We start from the raw sequence: 15,638 nt of genomic DNA on the forward strand, positions 1-15,638 counted from the left end.
AGGAAGAATCCTACGAATCTTTCTAAGTGAAATTATATCCATCGGTTTCTTAAAGAGATATACTAAACTTCTATGATAGGTCATCTCTGAATGCAGTTGCCCTGTCAAGGTTGGCCAAGCCCAACAATGCCTTCCTACGAACAGAGAAAACACAACCTTTACTATTCTCCAGTGCTAGATTAATTAATTTCTAACATATTAACTAATCTTTAAATTTAAGTGTAACTAATTTATGTTAAAATTTTTTACTTCATAAATCATATAGAATTTTAAACAATTTATTCATCAAAAAATTTATTTATTTGTTTATTGTTTTACCAATATAAGTAGTCCAAATTTGATTCGCGTCAATTTATAATATTCGATATCGATAATTTAAACTTTAATGTAATACCAAATATAAGTTTTTCTAAATATTATTTATTATAGATTTGATATTAATCTAATTACTCGAACACTATTATCAATTGTATTATCATTCTCATTATTCTTAAGTTGATAGTCCAGTTGGTACATTAAGTCTTAATCTTCTAAATATAATTTTACATTAATTCACGTAAGGATTGATATAACAGACTTTTTTTTATTTATTCATCTCAAACCTGTGTTATATCTTGTTAAAGATTGGCGTTGGTAATTTAATATAATTTAAATTTTAGTTTTCTTAAAATTAAAATATATCCTAGTAGTCTTTAGATTCTTATATTAATGTAAAGTATCCTATTAATATACGAATTTATTTTTCTTTTAATTCTAATATTACACTAAGCATCTGAATACTAATATTACTATTTCATATATATTTGTTCCATTTTAAAGAGTTACTGGATCATTTGCTAGAATAAAGATAATTTCGGTACAAGATTACCAATAAGTTGAGTCTTTTAATTTTGTATATTATATCCTTGCTTTCTTAAGTCTAACGCCTAACAAGTATTATAGTAACTATCTAGTTTAAACGCAAAACATATATTTCTAATTTATCGTCGTAGATAAGCGTTATTAATTTCCCATAGAAATTTAATCGTAATTATTATTTTTATTGTTAACATTGACAATTGAACTATTATTCTAACAACTCTTACAAATATTATTGAGTCCCAAAAATACTATTAACATTTATGTAACTATAAACTGTTGATTCTATATATAAGTCAACGTACTCGATAAGTTTCTATGTAACTTTCAAGATTTATCAATAATACTAATATCATTATTTTTCTAATATTGGATTATGTCCGAGTTCATACTTTTTAGATTATTTACTTTCTAATCTCTAATAGCTAAAGTTATTGGTGTACCCTACAATTTTTACTTCAATACATATACAAACAATCAAACAAAAAAATCAATCAAATAAATCTTTTATTATTGATAGCTTTTAGTGATTAAGATTTATCTCACAAGCCCAACCCAGTTCTAAACTAATCTAGTTCGCTAACTGGCACTGGCTATTTCTATTGTTTCCCATATAAGATCTAATAGTGAGCTCTGATACCAACACTGTAGCGCCCCCTAAGCTAGCAGCTGACTAATCCAAGAGATTAACTAAATAAAGAGGCACTACGAATCTAATTCAAATACTTAAACATTCAATTAAGAAATCTGCTACAAAATTTATCCCAAAACTAACCCTGCTCAGAATATATATACATGAACTTCTCTCGAATGATACATATATAATAGTCAATTGGTTTACAAATACAATAAACAACATAATAAACATAGCAGAAGTCAACTAATTAACGGAGTCAACACTTGTGGCTTTCGCTGCGCAACTCTGATCTGTCTCTGAAAACTGAAAATGGGAATGATTAACATTTAACTTCTAAGTAATCATGAACAAGATTAAGAAAAACAATAATGTTTTCCCAGACATTAAATAGTGACCAAGTCACTGAGCTACACAAACACGAATATGGACAAGCTTTTTCTTCAAACAATGTATATTATGGTTGTGCAATTCCGAACTCGCAAATCCACACCTAATCGTAAATATGGATATCGACAATTCCGAACTCGCAAACTGTCGACCGATATAAGCATAAAAGCTGAATTCATGTAGATATAAATGTGAAAGAGCATATCCTCATAGAAGTAAACAAACATGTATATGGACAAACTCCTTCTTCAAACAATGTATACTATGGTTGTGCAATTCCGAACTCGCAAATCCACACCTAATCGTAAATATGGATGTCGACAATTCCGAACTCGCAAACTGTCGACCGACATAAGCATAAAAGCTGAATTCATGTATATATAAATGTGAAGGAGCGTATCCTATATACCACAAGTGAAAATTCGTATTTCCCATGACAATTCATATAAAAAACAAACATTACAAGTCCTTTGCAAACCATGGAAAGATTCAAAGAATCAACAGAATTATCATAATGCAATTTAAATAAAGCATGGAATGCATAGACAGACAATGCATGGTTTGTTAAATATAAACTTTTGTAAAAGAAACAATAATGGTTACAAAAGAGTCAAATGTATTCCCACCTCTTTTGATGACAAGCCACGTCTACCTCGAGATCCACGATCCACTGGTTCATCCTTTGAATCGACCGTTGTTAATAGACTAACTGTTAATCACACAAGAAGTCTAAGAATCTAGCCAAAAGGATCACACATGAATCATACAAGTCTTTCTAATGATTCTAAGCCCATTTAAGGTTCTACATCTTTTATTGATCTATCTTTAGCATAGCTAAGGTTTACTAATTGAATTGGCTTGGTTCTATAGTCTATCAGATAAGTCTTATGAACATATACAACTTTGTAGAAGAAGCCAAAGGTTAATTCGGACCATAGGGTCCAAATATTCAAAATATGAGTATTAGGTCTAAGCCCAAGTCCATTAAACTGACCCCTTAATCTAAGGCCCAGTCCAATTAAGTCAACTAACGGTCCAGGGTCAACTAACAATAAGCGTCAGTCAACAGAGTCAAGGTCGGGTCAAAGTCCATGGTCAATGGTCAACGAGTCAAGACTAGTGACTCAGTGGGTCAAACACGATTCAACTCGATTCGTCTCAGTCAGAAGAACTGAGTCAGCTAAGCAAATCGAGTCAGCTCAACTGACTGGGATGACTAACAACCTAATTTTATTGTAGCTAAAGATCATAATCTACCTGATTCTAATCATTACACAAATAACTCCTACATTTTAATTGAGAATTCGAAAGTAATTTACAACAACAATACAGCTTACCTGTAGTTGAGCTCTAAGCAACATCTTTTCTACAATCATACCAGATGTACCACTCTGCAACATCCTAACTCATCTCAACAGACAACACTATCTAAAGACTTATAACCCTAATACCATATCCCATCTTCTTTACATAACACGTTCTCTGTACAAACACCAACAGTTCAATATTAACACCATATCAGCATTCAGACTATACTCAAATGTTCGCCAACCATCCTTCCAAATTATCTGTAAGTTTAGTAACACTACCAAAAACAATACCAACCCACCATTATATTTACTTCTACCTCAATCTTAACACACAGACAACCACCATCCCAACCCAATTCTCTGTAACTCAAGATATGTCTATCTTCAATTTATACACAGCAAAAAATTTCAATCTTACATTCCAGAACTTCAATATCGGCACAACCAAGCAATACTACCTGTAGTTCTGATGACATACACCGTCTAGCATATACCCATTCTCCTGTATTTCAGCACAACACTCAATTGCCATCATTCACAAGTTCTCAAGATATCACCTCTTGTATATCTAGTCCTAGACAACATTCATCTCATACCATATGCATCACCATTACAATACCACCACTACATTCAGTATTATTACCATCTTCATCTCATACACATACACAATCAACTTCAACCACCAACATCCACTGCAACAACAATAACACCAGATCAATCACATCTTCCAAACCTGCTATTCAATATACAAACCTAATCTATGACTGTAGTTCCATTTCATACCCACTTCAAATCTCAGTTCATTAACAATCTCAAAGACTTTATAATGAACTGAAAATCTTAACTAAATTTACTGAGAATAAACAATTACCTCAAATCAGTTCCACCAGATAGTTGATTCCATCAGTTGAATCAGGTCCATCTTTGTCCTAATGGAAATCCTCAAATCAAACTTCAGTCGTCTTCTTTGATTCATAGAAGAACCCTAAATAAATCTTTAACCCAAATTCACTCAAACTGTTAAAACCCATCTCAAATCTATCTTCTAGACTTCCAATTTCATTCTTCAATCCTCACTATAAATTCTACTAAACCCTAAACTTTCGATTATTTATAAATTCAACCTCATAACTTCAGGTAAACAACAACCCTTCGTTCTTTAGCCATTAAACACTCGATTATCCATTCAATTCAGAATCAGTATGAACCCTAATTTAATCTCCCAAATCTTCTTTATAACTGTAGTTAAACCTCAACCCATTGCATCTTCATCTACCCGTAAATATATTTTACATCTCTCGATCTTAATATCATTATCATCAATTGTTATACACAGGCCCAAACTCAAATCCAGAAAACCTAACTCATTGATTTCTCGATTCAACTTCCTCCTAAACTCAAAAAGCAACACCACCACCACCACCAACTACTCCATAATCTTCTCCACCTCCTACCGATCACAAAACCTCCACTTGATCTATCACACGCACGCAGAAGAGAAAGAACAGGGGAAGAAAGAAGAGAGAAGAAGAAAGAAGATATAACGAGAAAGAAAGAGAAAGAATAATACCGAATGATCTTATCTGCTCGACTTGGTATGATAAGATCAAAGAAGAATGATAAATGTAACTCTACAAAATTATATGGGAAGACCATGCCGGCTAAGCCATAAAATGACTATTCTGACCTTCTCATAATTCCGATGATATCTTCTTCGTACGGTATCCGATTGACACGTTCGAGCAGTCCATTCCGCATAAATTTCCGAGATCTATCCAATGGTACTAGTTTCATACCTAGATAGTTGTTAGATTAATTTCTAATAATTAACATCTATATTAGCTGATTGAGTTATTATCGGCTAATTCATCACTTGACTGGTCTAATAACGTTTACGAGCTCGAGGGTCCTTACATTCTCCCCACCTTATTCATTTCGTCCTCTAAAATCAAACCATCCTTCTGGTCTTCAAATCTCCCCACCTTATAGAATAATCCTATCTACCGTCTAAGCGCAAACAACATAAAACAAAGCACAAACCTAAACGACTTTCTACAACGAAAATTTGTGGCTCTAGGTTCAATTACACTGATTTAAATTCTATCAAATAGGGAAGTCTAAGTTTCTTAACTAATTTCTATTTCATAAGATATTTGTGTATCTCTTTAAGGAAGAATCCTACGAATCTTTCTAAGTGAAATTATATCCATCGGTTTCTTAAAGAGTTATACTAAACTTCTATGATAGGTCATCTCTGAATGCAGTTGCCCTGTCAAGGTTGGCCAAGACCAACAATGCCTTCCTACGAACAGAGAAAACACAACCTTTACTATTCTCCAGTGCTAGATTAATTAATTTCTAACATATTATGACTAACTAATCTTTAAATTTAAGTGTAACTAATTTATCTTAAAAAAATTTACTTCATAAATCATATAGAATTTTAAACAATTTATTCATCAAAAAAATTATTTATTTGTTTATTGTTTTACCAATATAAGTAATCCAAATTTGATTCGCGTCAATTTATAATATTCGATATCGATAATTTAAACTTTAGTGTAATACCAAATATAAGTTTTTCTAAATATTATTTACTATATATTTTCTATTAATCTAATTAATCGAACACTATTGTAAATTGTATTATCATTCTCATTATTCTTAAGTTGATAGTCCAGTTGGTACATTAAGTCTTAATCTTCTAAATATAATTTTACATTAATTCACGTAAGGATTGATATAACAGACTTTTTTTTATTTATTCATCTCAAACCTGTGTATATCTTGTTAAAAATTGGCGTTGGTAATTTAATATAATTTAAATTTTAGTTTTCTTAAAATTAAAATATATCCTAGTAGTCTTTAGATTCTTATATTAATGTAAAGTATCCTATTAATATACGAATTTATTTTTCTTTTAATTCTAATATTACACTAAGCATCTGAATACTAATATTACTATTTCATGTATATTTGTTCCATTTTAAAGAGTTACTGGATCATTTGCTAGAATAAAGATACTTTCGGTACAAGATTACCAATAAGTTGAGTCTTTTAATTTTGTATATTATATCCTTACTTTCTTAAGTCTAACGCCTAACAAGTATTATATTAACTATCTAGTTTAAACGCAAAACGTATATTTCTAATTTATCATCGTAGATAAGCGTAATTAATTTCCCATAGAAATTTAATCGTAATTATTATTTTTATTGTTAACATTGACAATTGAACTATTATTCTAAAAACTCTTACAAATATTATTGGGTCCCAAAAATACTATTAACATTTATGTAACTATAAATTGTTGATTCTATATATAAATCAACGTACTCGATAAGTTTCTATGTGACTTTCAAGATTTATCAATAATACTAATATCATTATTTTTCTAATATTGGATTGTGTCCGAGTTCATACTTTTTAGATTATTTACTTTCTAATCTCTAATAGCTAAAGTTATTGATGTACCCTACAATTTTTACTTCAATACAAATACAAACAATCAAACAAACAAATCAATCAAATAAATCTTTTATTATTGATAGCTTTTAGTGATTAAGATTTATCTCACAAGCCCAACCCAGTTCTAAACTAATCTAGTTCGCTAACTGGCACTGGCTATTTCTATTGTTTCCCATATAAGATCTAATAGTGAGCTCTGATACCAACACTTTAGCGCCCCCTAAGCTAGCAGCTGACTAATCCAAGAGATTAACTAAATAAAGAGGCACTACGAATCTAATTCAAATACTTAAACATTCAATTAAGAAATCTGCTACAAAATTTATCCCAAAACTAACCCCGCTCAGAATATATATACATGAACTTCTCTCAAATGATACATATATAATAGTCAATTGGTTTACAGATACAATAAACAACATAATAAACATAGCAGAAGTCAACTAATTAACGGAGTCAACACTTGTGGCTTTCGCTGCGCAACTTTGATCTGTCTCTGAAAACTGAAAGTGGGAATGATTAACATTTAACTTCTAAGTAATCATGAACAATATTAAGAAAAACAATAATGTTTTCCCAGACATTAAATAGTGACCAAGTCACTCAGATAGACAAACACGAATATGGACAAGCTTTTTCTTCAAACAATGTATATTATGGTTGTGCAATTCCGAACTCGCAAATCCACACCTAATCGTAAATATGGATGTCGACAATTCCGAACTCGCAAACTGTCGACCGATATAAGCATAAAAGCTGAACTCATGTAGATATAAATGTGAAAGAGCATATCCTCATAGAAGTAAACAAACATGTATATGGACAAACTCCTTCTTCAAACAATGTATACTATGGTTGTGCAATTCCGAACTCGCAAATCTACACCTAATCGTAGATATGGATGTCGACAATTCCGAACTCGCAAACTGTCGACCGATATAAGCATAAAAGCTGAATTCATGTATATATAAATGTGAAGGAGCATATCCTATATACCACAATTGGAAATTCGTATTTCCCATGACAATTCATATGACAAACAAACATTACAAGTCCTTTCCAAACCATGGAAAGATTCAAAGAATCAACAGAATTATCATAATGCAATTTAAATAAAGCATGGAATGCATAGATAGACAATGCATGGTTTGTTAAATATAAACTTTTGTAAAAGAAACAACAATGGATACAAAAGAGTCAAATGTATTCCCACCTCTTTTGATGTCAAGCCACGTCTACCTCGTGATCCACGATCCACTGGTTCATCCTTTGAATCGATCGTTGTTAATAGACTAATTAATAATCACACAAGAAGTCTAAGGATCTAGCCAAAAGGATCATACATGAATCATACAAGTCTTTCTAATGATTCTAAGCCCATTTAAGGTTCTACATCTTTTATTTATCTATCTTTAGCATAGCTAAGGTTTACTAATTGAATTGGGTTGGTTCTATAGTCTATTAGATAAGTCTTGTGAACATCTACAACTTTGTAGAAGAAGCCAAAGGTTAATTCGGACCATAGGGTCTAAATATTCAAAATATGAATATTAGGTCTAAGCCCAAGTCCACTAAACTGACCCCTTAATCTAAGGCCCAGTCCAATTAAGTCAATTAACGGTCCAGGGTCAACTAACAGTAAATGTCAGTCAACGGAGTCAAGGTCGGGTCAAAGTCCAGGGTCAATGGTCAACGAGTCAAGACTAGTGACTCAGTGGGTCAAACACGATTCAACCCGATTCGGCTCAGTCAGAAGAACTGAGTCAGCTAAGCAAATCGAGTCAGCTCAACTGACTGGGATGACTAACAACCTAATTTTATTGTAGCTAAAGATCATAATCAACCTAATTCTAATCATTTGATCATTACACAAATAACTCATACATTCTAATTGAGAATTCAAAAGTAATTTACAACAACAATACAACTTACCTGTAGCTGAGCTCTAAGCAACATCTTTTCTACAATCATACCAGATGTACCACTCTGCAACATCCTAACTCATCTCAACAGACAATACTATCTAAAGACTTATAACCCTAATACCATATCCCAGCTTCTTTACATAACACGTTCTCTGTACAAATACCAACAGTTCAATATTAACACCATATCAGCATTCAGACTATACTCAAATGTTCGCCAACCATCATTCCAAATTATATGTAAGTTTAGTAACACTACCAAAAACAATACCAACCCACCAGTATATTTACTTCTACCTCAATCTTAACACACAGACAACCACCATCCCAACCCAATTTTCTGTAACTCAAGATATGGCTATCTTCAATTCATACACAACAAACAATTTCAATCTTACATTCCAGAACTTCAATATCCGAACAACCAAGCAATACTACCTGTAGTTCTGATGACATACACCATCTAGCATATATCCATTCTCCTGTATTTCAGCACAACACTCAATTGCCACCATTCACAAGTTCTCAAGATATCACCTCTTGTATATCTAGTCCTAGACAACATTCAGCCCATACCATATGCATCACCATTACAATACCACCACTACATTCAGTATTATTACCATCATACACAATCAACTTCAACCACCAACATCCACTGCAACAACAATAACACCAGATCAATCACATCTTCCCAACCTTCTATTCAATATACAAACCTAATCTATGACCGTAGTTCCATTTCATAACCACTTCAAATCTCAATTCATTAACAATCTCAAAGACTTTATAATGAACTGAAAATCTTAACTAAATTTACTGAGACTAAACAATTACCTCAAATCAGTTCAACCCAGATAGTACCTTCCATCAGTTGAATCAGGTCCTTCTTTGTCCTAATGGAAAGCCCTAAATCTCTAACCCAAATTCACTCAAACTGTTAAAACCCATCTCAAATATATCTTCTAGACTTCCAATTTCATTCTTCAATCCTCACTATAAATTATACTAAACCCTAACCTTTCGATTATTTATAAATTCAACCTCATAACTTCAGGTAAACAACAACCCTTCGTTCTTTAGCCATTAAACACTCGATTAAACATTCAATTCAGAACCAGTACGAACCCTAATTTAATCTCCCAAATCTTCTTTATAACTGTAATTAAACCTCAAACCATTGCTTCTTCATCTACCTGTAACTCTATTTTACATCTCTCGATCTTAATCTCATCATCAATTGTTCTACACATGCCCAAACTCAAATCCAGAAAAACTTAATTCATTGATTTCTCGATTCAACTTCCTCCTAAACTCAAAAAGCAACACCACCACCACCACCAACTACTCCATAATCTTCTCCACCTCCTACCGATCACAAAACCTCCACTTGATCTATCACACGCACGCAGAAGAGAAAGAACAGGGGAAGAAGAAGAGAGAAGAAGAAAGAAGATATAACGAGAAAGAAAGAGAAAGAATAAGACCGAATGATCTTATCTGCTCGACTTGGTATGATAAGATCAAAGAAGAATGATAAATGTAACTCTACAAAATTATATGGGAAGACCATGCCGGCTAAGCCATAAAATGACTATTCTGACCTTCTCATAATTCCGATGATATCTTCTTCGTACGGTATCCGATTGACACGTTCGAGCAGTCCATTCCGCATAAATTTCCGAGATCTATCCAATGGTACTAGTTTCATACCTAGATAGTTGTTAGATTAATTTCTAATAATTAACATCATATTAGCTGATTGAGTTATTATCGGCTAATTCATCACTTGACTGGTCTAATAACGTTTACGAGCTCGAGGGTCCTTACATTCTCCCCACCTTATTCATTTCGTCCTCTAAAATCAAACCATCCTTCTGGTCTTCAAATCTCCCCACCTTATAGAATAATCCTATCTACCGTCTAAGCGCAAACAACATAAAACAAAGCACAAACCTAAACGACTTTCTACAACGAAAATTTGTGGCTCTAGGTTCAATTACACTGATTTAAATTCTATCAAATAGGGAAGTCTAAGTTTCTTAACTAATTTCTATTTCATAAGATATTGTGTATCTCTTTAAGGAAGAATCCTACGAATCTTTCTAAGTGAAATTATATCCATCGGTTTCTTAAAGAGTTATACTAAACTTCTATGATAGGTCATCTCTGAATGCAGTTGCCCTGTCAAGGTTGGCCAAGCCCAACAATGCCTTCCTACGAACAGAGAAAACACAACCTTTACTATTCTCCAGTGCTAGATTAATTAATTTCTAACATATTATGACTAACTAATCTTTAAATTTAAGTGTAACTAATTTATCTTAAAAAAATTTACTTCATAAATCATATAGAATTTTAAACAATTTATTCATCAAAAAAATTATTTATTTGTTTATTGTTTTACCAATATAAGTAATCCAAATTTGATTCGCGTCAATTTATAATATTCGATATCGATAATTTAAACTTTAGTGTAATACCAAATATAAGTTTTTCTAAATATTATTTAATATAGATTTGCTATTAATCTAATTACTTGAACAATATTATCAATTGTATTATCATTCTCATTATTCTTAAGTTGATAGTCCAGTTGGTACATTAAGTCTTAATCTTCTAAATATAATTTTACATTAATTCACGTAAGGATTGATATAACAGACTTTTTTTTATTTATTCATCTCAAACCTGTGTAATATATCTTGTTAAAAATTGGCGTTGGTAATTTAATATAATTTAAATTTTAGTTTTCTTAAAATTAAAATATATCCTAGTAGTCTTTAGATTCTTATATTAATGTAAAGTATCCTATTAATATACGAATTTATTTTTCTTTTAATTCTAATATTACACTAAGCATCTGAATACTAATATTACTATTTCATGTATATTTGTTCCATTTTAAAGAGTTACTGGATCATTTGCTAGAATAAAGATAATTTCGTTACAAGATTACCAATAAGTCGAGTCTTTTAATTTTGTATATTATATCCTTGCTTTCTTATGTCTAACGCCTAACAAGTATTATATTAACTATCTAGTTTAAACGCAAAACGTATATTTCTAATTTATCGTCGTAAATAAGCGTTATTAATTTCCCTTAGAAATTTAATCGTAATTATTATTTTTATTGTTAACATTGACAATTGAACTATTATTCTAACAACTCTTACAAATATTATTGAGTCCCAAAAATACTATTAACATTTATGTAACTATAAATTGTTGATTCTATATATAAGTCAACGTACTCGATAAGTTCTATGTGACTTTCAAGATTTATCAATAATACTAATATCATTATTTTTCTAATATTGGATTGTGTCCGGGTTCATAATTTTTAGATTATTTACTTTCTAATCTCTAATAGCTAAAGTTATTGGTGTACCCTACAATTTTTACTTCAATACAAATACAAACAATCAAACAAACAAATCAATCAAATAAATATTTTATTATTGATAGCTTTTAATGATTAAGATTTATCTCACAAGCCCAACCCAGTTCTAAACTAATCTAGTTCGCTAACTAGCACTGGCTATTTCTATTGTTTCCCATATAAGATCTAATAGTGAGCTCTGATACCAACACTGTAGCGCCCCCTAAGCTAGCAGGTGACTAATCCAAGAGATTAAATAAATAAAGAGGCACTACGAATCTAATTCAAATACTTAAACATTCAATTAAGAAATCTGCTACAAAATTTATCCCAAAACTAACCCCGCTCAGAATATATATACATGAACTTCTCTCAAATGATACATATATAATAGTCAATTGGCTTACTGATACAATAAACAACATAATAAACATAGCAGAAGTCAACTAATTAACGGAGTCAACACTTGTGGCTTTCGCTGCGCAACTCTGATCTGTCTCTGAAAACTGAAAGTGGGAATAATTAACATTTAACTTCTAAGTAATCATGAACAAGATTAAGAAAAACAATAATGTTTTCCCAGACATTAAATAGCGACCAAGTCACTGAGATACACAAACACGAATATGGACAAGCTTTTTCTTCAAACAATGTATATTATGGTTGTGCAATTCCGAACTCGCAAATCCACACCTAATCGTAAATATGGATGTCGACAATTCCGAACTCGCAAACTGTCGACGGACATAAGCATAAAAGCTGAATTCATGTAGATATAAATGTGAAAGAGCATATCCTCATAGAAGTAAACAAACATGTATATGGACAAACTCCTTATTCAAACAATGTACACTATGGTTGTGCAATTCCGAACTCGCAAATCCACACCTAATCGTAAATATGGATGTCGGCAATTCCGAACTCACAAACTGTCGACCGATATAAGCATAAAAGCTGAATTCATGTATATATAAATGTGAAGGAGCGTATCCTATATACCACAAGTGGAAATTCGTATTTCCCATGACAATTCATATGACAAACAAATATTACAAGTCCTTTCCAAACCATGGAAACTTTCAAAGAATCAACAGAATTATCATAATGCAATTTAAATAAAGCATGGAATGCATAGACAGACAATGCATGGTTTGTTAAATATAAACTTTTGTAAAAGAAACAACAATGGTTACAAAAGAGTCAAATGTATTCCCACCTCTTTTGATGTCAAGCCACGTCTACCTCGAGATCCACGATCCACTGGTTCATCCTTTGAATCGATCGTTGTTAATAGACTAATTGTTAATCACACAAGAAGTCTAAGGATCTAGCCAAAAGGCTCACACATGAATCATACAAGTCTTTCTAATGATTCTAAGCCCATTTAAGGTTCTACATCTTTTATTTATCTATCTTTAGCATAGCTAAGGTTTACTAATTGAATTGGGTTGGTTCTATAGTCTATTAGATAAGTCTTGTGAACATCTACAACTTTGTAGAAGAAGCCAAAGGTTAATTCGGACCATAGGGTCTAAATATTCAAAATATGAATATTAGGTCTAAGCCTAAGTCCACTAAACTGACCCCTTAATCTAAGGCCCAGTCCAACTAAGTAAACTAACGGTCCAGGGTCAACTAACAGTAAACGTCAGTTAACAGAGTCAAGGTCAGGTCAAAGTACAGGGTCAATGGTCAACGAGTCAAGACTAGTGACTCGGTGGGTCAAACACGATTCAACCCGATTTGGCTCAGTCAGAAGAACTGAGTAAGCTAAGCAAATCGAGTCAGCTCAACTGACTGGGATGACTAACAACCTAATTTTATTGTAGCTAAAGATCATAATCAACCTGATTCTAATCATTTGATCATTACACAAATAACTCATACATTTTAATTGAGAATTCAAAAGTAATTTACAACAACAATACAGTTTACCTGTAGCTGATCTCTAAGCAACATCTTTCTACAATCATACCAGATGTACCACTCTGCAACATCCTAACTCATCTCAACAGACAACACTATCTAAAGACTTGTAACCCTAATACCATATCCCAGCTTCTTTACATAACACGTTCTCTGTACAAACACCAACAGTTCAATATTAACACCATATCAGCATTCAGACTATACTCAAATGTTCGCCAACCATCATTCCAAATTATATGTAAGTTTAGTAACACTACCAAAAACAATACCAACCCACCAGTATATTTACTTCTACCTCAATCTTAACACACAGACAACCACCATCCCAACCCAATTTTCTGTAACTCAAGATATGGCTATCTTCAATTCATACACAACAAACAATTTCAATCTTACATTCCAGAACTTCAATATCCGAACAACCAAGCAATACTACCTGTAGTTCTGATGACATACACCATCTAGCATATATCCATTCTCCTGTATTTCAGCACAACACTCAATTGCCACCATTCACAAGTTCTCAAGATATCACCTCTTGTATATCTAGTCCTAGACAACATTCAGCCCATACCATATGCATCACCATTACAATACCACCACTACATTCAGTATTATTACCATCATACACAATCAACTTCAACCACCAACATCCACTGCAACAACAATAACACCAGATCAATCACATCTTCCCAACCTTCTATTCAATATACAAACCTAATCTATGACCGTAGTTCCATTTCATAACCACTTCAAATCTCAATTCATTAACAATCTCAAAGACTTTATAATGAACTGAAAATCTTAACTAAATTTACTGAGACTAAACAATTACCTCAAATCAGTTCAACCCAGATAGTACCTTCCATCAGTTGAATCAGGTCCTTCTTTGTCCTAATGGAAAGCCCTAAATCTCTAACCCAAATTCACTCAAACTGTTAAAACCCATCTCAAATATATCTTCTAGACTTCCAATTTCATTCTTCAATCCTCACTATAAATTATACTAAACCCTAACCTTTCGATTATTTATAAATTCAACCTCATAACTTCAGGTAAACAACAACCCTTCGTTCTTTAGCCATTAAACACTCGATTAAACATTCAATTCAGAACCAGTACGAACCCTAATTTAATCTCCCAAATCTTCTTTATAACTGTAATTAAACCTCAAACCATTGCTTCTTCATCTACCTGTAACTCTATTTTACATCTCTCGATCTTAATCTCATCATCATCAATTGTTCTACACATGCCCAAACTCAAATCCAGAAAAACTTAATTCATTGATTTCTCGATTCAACTTCCTCCTAAACTCAAAAAGCAACACCACCACCACCACCAACTACTCCATAATCTTCTCCACCTCCTACCGATCACAAAACCTCCACTTGATCTATCACACGCACGCAGAAGAGAAAGAACAGGGGAAGAAAGAAGAGAGAAGAAGAAAGAAGATATAACGAGAAAGAAAGAGAAAGAATAAGACCGAATGATCTTATCTGCTCGACTTGGTATGATAAGATCAAAGAAGAATGATAAATGTAACTCTACAAAATTATATGGGAAGACCATGCCGGCTAAGCCATAAAATGACTATTCTGACCTTCTCATAATTCCGATGATATCTTCTTCGTACGGTATCCGATTGACACGTTCGAGCAGTCCATTCCGCATAAATTTCCGAGATCTATCCAATGGTACTAGTTTCATACCTAGATAGTTGTTAGATTAATTTCTAA

At 32.4% G+C, this 15,638-nt stretch overlaps 1 long non-coding RNA gene across 1 annotated transcript; it reads right to left on the bottom strand.

Annotated features, from left to right (window-relative positions):
• Positions 1–13,806: 13,806 nt before the first annotated feature.
• LOC113302644 lies at positions 13,807–15,383 on the bottom strand. Its single transcript, XR_003336992.1, has 2 exons — positions 14,732–15,383; positions 13,807–14,552 (listed from the first exon to the last, which is right to left on the bottom strand). It is a non-coding gene; the product is annotated as an uncharacterized LOC113302644 (long non-coding RNA).
• Positions 15,384–15,638: the final 255 nt, after the last annotated feature.

The sequence above is a fragment of the Papaver somniferum genome, chromosome 8 (assembly GCF_003573695.1).
Source record: "Papaver somniferum cultivar HN1 chromosome 8, ASM357369v1, whole genome shotgun sequence".
Taxonomy (NCBI): domain Eukaryota; kingdom Viridiplantae; phylum Streptophyta; class Magnoliopsida; order Ranunculales; family Papaveraceae; genus Papaver; species Papaver somniferum.